Source organism: Diuraphis noxia, unplaced genomic scaffold, assembly GCF_037042655.1.
Source record: "Diuraphis noxia isolate RWA-SAM2 unplaced genomic scaffold, SU_Dnox_SAM2 contig0004, whole genome shotgun sequence".
NCBI lineage: Eukaryota > Metazoa > Arthropoda > Insecta > Hemiptera > Aphididae > Diuraphis > Diuraphis noxia.
Genome location: NW_028301714.1, coordinates 16,056,937 through 16,061,890, shown reverse-complemented (window position 1 = coordinate 16,061,890; position 4,954 = coordinate 16,056,937). Strand labels below are relative to the sequence as shown.

Sequence of the window (4,954 nt, the reverse complement as noted above, 5' to 3'; positions counted from 1 at the left end):
TATTTGATCACTATATGTTAAATGTGATATATATATAAGCGTATACACTTACACGCACAATTTTTATTAAAGTATATATGTACTTACCTGTAGTATATAAGTTTGCGTATAATATGTACCTATATATATTTATTATATATGTTACAAACATGTATATCTGATTTAAATGAAAACGACTGAGAACCACTACACATATACATGATTGATGTATATGTATAATATGTTTTTTTTATATACAAAACATTACACAATGGATGCTAAACTCACCGTGAGAAAAACGTAATGTATATGCATAATGTGCGTATTGATGGACCATTGTAACTATTGTCATACTGTTTTATTCAAAGCAGATAAAAGAAAAAAATAACGATTGTACATAATATAATATAAGTATAGGTATATCATAATGTTTATGTTATATTATTCAAAACAAGGTTTGATTCCGTAGGCACTCCGTACCGTCAGAATTAGGTACACGTATATACACACCCTCCAAACGAATAAAAACAATACACTCGCTGACTCGCGCTTCATCGTCATATTTATATCAATAATAATATATGTAAGCGCAGGTGCAACAGACACATTTACAATTTTTGAAAAAAAATATATTATTAATAACAACAACATATCGACGTTCTTTTAACTCGCGGTTTTCTTGTGTTACGTTAATTTAAAAAAAAATTATTTTTAAACCTGGTTTTCGCCTAAACACCTATAGTATGCGCGTATCATAAAGATAAGTTAAAAACGGACTTATTTTTCATCTTTTAATATAATAAATAAATAATCATTTTTTTTTTTTAAGGGTTGTATGCCATTTTCTGTAGGGTATCGAATCAGAAAAGTATAATAGTTAAAACAATAACTATTATTATTCTGCTATAGATATATTATTTCAGAGTACAGGTCGTTTTATAAATTTTATAGTACCTACTGTGTTTGAAAATTAATAATATTCTGTTTTATAGAAATCAATGATTGAAAATATACCTATTCAATAATTATTTTTGTATATTATATATATATGTCAAATATATATGTGTAAAAAAGTTTTAAATATTAGAAGTTTATTAAGCTTGTATACAACTGTACATATGTATATTAATATAAATAAGATATACAATATACATATTATATAGATTCCACATCGTACGTACAACTTTTCTCTCATCTCCTAGCTACCTTTATGTAGGTCAAAGTTAATATTACTCGGTGACCTAGTATTGGGGGAGGGGTATATTTGCTTTTTTGGATTTAAGAAACAAAGAAGTACCGGTTAATTCGTATTCTCTTCGTTGTGTGTAAGAATACCCTTTTTTATAAGTGCTTACTTAAAACAGCAACCACCTATTTTTTTCCACTCTTAAAAAAGTTCCCCATTAATATTTTTCTAGCTACAACCAGATCCAATCCGAGTGACCACATGTATACCACTCAACTCTTAATTAACTCCTAAGTTGTGACTTAAGTGAAATGTTATTCAAGCAATTCTAAGAGTTCACTCATTATTAACCGATTATGGAATTATACGCGATGTCGGATAAAAGTGTAGAAATGATTTTCACCATTTTTTTTATATTAATTGACTTGGGACCTTTTTTAAATTGTCAACATTTTGAACATGCTATAATATACAGCTGAAGTACTTAATTATAAATACTTTTGCGAATACAGCAAATAGAATTCAAATAGACGTGCTAAATAGTTGTACAAAATGTATAATCACTGTGATTATGTAATGGCGCGTGACCATATGTAATTATTTCCAATATACTTGTTAACTTCTCCCGGGGAAATAACGTCAAAAATCTAGCCGCCGGACCGGGAATCGAACCCAGGTCTCTCGCTTGCCGGGCGATTGCTCTACCACTAAGCTACCCGACCGCATAGAGCCATAGACCTAAGACGCTATTATCCCCAAATTAACGGATGTTTACATACTTATTTTATTACTTATGACTTGAAACTTCCCTGTGATAAAAACGAAACAGTTTTTTTCAACTTACATATTGTGTGTTGACTGTGTTGTACTGTCGTTATTATAACATAGCACATAATTACGTTCACGAATAGTTTCATTGATTTCAATGTTAGTGTGAATTGACCCATTGACTATTACCTGCTAACTTAAAAGTAAGAACATTATTTGTGATGATACTTAGGTTTTTACAATATTTTAGTTTTTAGGAAAGTTAATAGTGAAAATGTGATAGGAGTGATGTAAATCGATTATAAAAAATGTACCATAAATACCTACCAATGAGTATCTTTATATCAGCTGAATTCATTAGCCATTAATAAATAGAAAATATATTATACTGAACGAAAATGGTATAATTTTTGTAAATTACAAATACTAATTTGTATTTGTATGTTGATGACTATATTTGCGAGATATGCTCCAAGTTTTTAAATTGATATTATCGAAACTTAGCAAACCCCTTCCAAAAAAAGTCGGTTATTTGTGTGTATGCCACTCTACACTGCACGATAATATAATTAACCTTTTGGTGGTGACTTACATAAAAAAAGTAGACTCAAACCTACTCCGGTACACGTTTTGTGAACCATAGTATAAATTAGGTGCCTATAAAACATTAATTGCATTTGAATAAACTAGTGCGAACAAAACCGATCCAATGGAATTATTTTTCTGGTTAAAAAAAAAATGGTCGTCCCAAATCTATGTAAGATCGTGTAGAGATCAAAAAGGCATTCAATGTTTACATCATGTCAAGCGATGAATATAATAATAACAATAATAAAAACGAGAAGATAAAAAATCTCTATAATCATATATATATATGTATATACATAATATGGTGCTGAGCTACTCTTTGCACTCCCCTTTCCCTATATAATACGTTAAACGTGACAATATATAATATATATATATATATATGTATGTTGTGTGTGTATTGTATAAATATATAGACCACTCGTTCGAAATTGGATTGTTATACGTACAACAATACATTAAAATATACGCACCTAAGTCCGACAATAATCCACGAATGAAAAGTGGGGTTGTGCCACGTTTTTGAATCAGATATAATTTGTGTGGTGTATTATAATGTTGTGTATATATTATATAGTTTAAAATCAAATCCTAGTGCAGCCGCCGCGTGCACTATATATACATAATATTATTATTTTGGGTCGTTTGTTCGTTCCTATATATATGTGTTATACGACCAATGTACGATAACAATATATAATATTATAATATTATACCACCGTGGTGTGTCCAAGGGTATAAAGAGTTGACCAAACGTTTAAAATTATATCTCAACTCTTTAAGCTCACATTTCTTAGTCGTTTTTTTCTAAGTTTTAGATTTTAGGTACTTATTGTTATTAGCTACTAATAGTAACGTATTTTGTCCGAAGCACAAAATAAGTATTATATACAAACAGCTCTTTAGTAAAAAGCACAATTTCACTCCAATTAATCATGATTTGGAAGTTGTTGGTTATTTTATTGTATATTTTTTTTCAAATTTTATTAGGTATATTTCATTAAAATTAAATGCTTGTTTTACTATTTTATATATATTTCACATAAATTCTAGTCTTAATTATTACAACTTATGATGTGATGAAGAATTTAATTGTAGAAAAAAAACGTCATGTTAGACGATGACTTTTCAAGTATTTTATTAATGCACTATTAAAATATCAGCAACAGCATTTAGAACAATATACGACGAGTTACATCACTTTTAGTGATTCTTTATTATTTGACTGGTTATCTAAATTTGTCCTCATCTCATTCCCGTGGGTTATCATTCGTATTATTTATTTTGTAGCTTAAACATTAAACAGAGCCCCAAAATGAATAAAAGTCTGACAAGTAGTCAAAATAAGCCACGGGATTAGGTAAGGTTAGGTTAGATAACCTGGTACACCCAATGGGGACGCCAATGAAGTCGGGCCAGCTGAGATAATGGTATGCGCACTGTGATAGCCCTCCATACTGGTCAACTTCACTATAGTGAAACTAACTCTATATATAGAGTATGGTCTTATATACCACCGAAATTTAAAATTTCGTTGACGCAAATACGTGAAAAAACAGTATAAGTATACCTAATACCTATATTCTATACATCATTAATCGATTATTCTATAATCTTGGAATGTATATTTAAAATTCAACGGTACACATAAATACATAATTATAACACCATGTTTAAGCGATTCTGCACGACGTATTAATATTAAGCTGTGGTTGAATACGCATATACTATGGCATACTCCGTTTAATATAATCGCTACCAATTCCCTCAAAATGATGTTAGATGTTATTTTATCATAAGCCATAAGTCATAATCATAATATTATTATGTTTATTCATAGACTTATAATATTATAATTAATATTAATATTATAATATTATAAGTCTATGTGTTTATTACATATTTATTTCATCAAACATTTACTACGTTTACATAATGGCGTTAAAACGGTTTACATTTTATAAACCATTTTTAAAGTTAAAATGCTCGCACTATGTAATTTAAGAATTTAAAACCGGTTTAATTTCAAACCGTTTTAACGCCATCATATAAATGTAGTATATATGTCAAAAGCAATTTTTATGGCGTTTCGTCAAGTTTTGAATTATTTACTGCAAAAGTCACATTTTTCTTGTTTTTAGGACATTATTTTATAAATCCACACCCCAATGATATAACATTATAACATTGCACCATGGCGATTGACTGTGTCTATACAGTTCTATATGCAACGCATACACAACGCAATAACTGTTCGCCCGCGAGTTTCGTATAATACTTATTTATTTTGAACTTTTACAGTAGATATAATATAAATAGTAAAATATATTATTATTATCGTAGTCGGAGGGCGAGAGTTTGCAGCAGATGATCGAGTGGCGAAGTCGTAGTTACTACAGTGGAGCTCGCGCCGCGATGACGTGAAAACCCGAT

At 29.5% G+C, this 4,954-nt stretch overlaps 1 non-coding gene across 1 annotated transcript; it reads right to left on the bottom strand.

The window, feature by feature from the left end:
* Positions 1-1,814: 1,814 nt before the first annotated feature.
* TRNAA-GGC (transfer RNA alanine (anticodon GGC)) lies at positions 1,815-1,887 on the bottom strand. Its single transcript has one exon. It is a non-coding gene; the product is annotated as a tRNA-Ala (tRNA).
* Between the last annotated feature and the right edge of the window lie 3,067 nt (positions 1,888-4,954).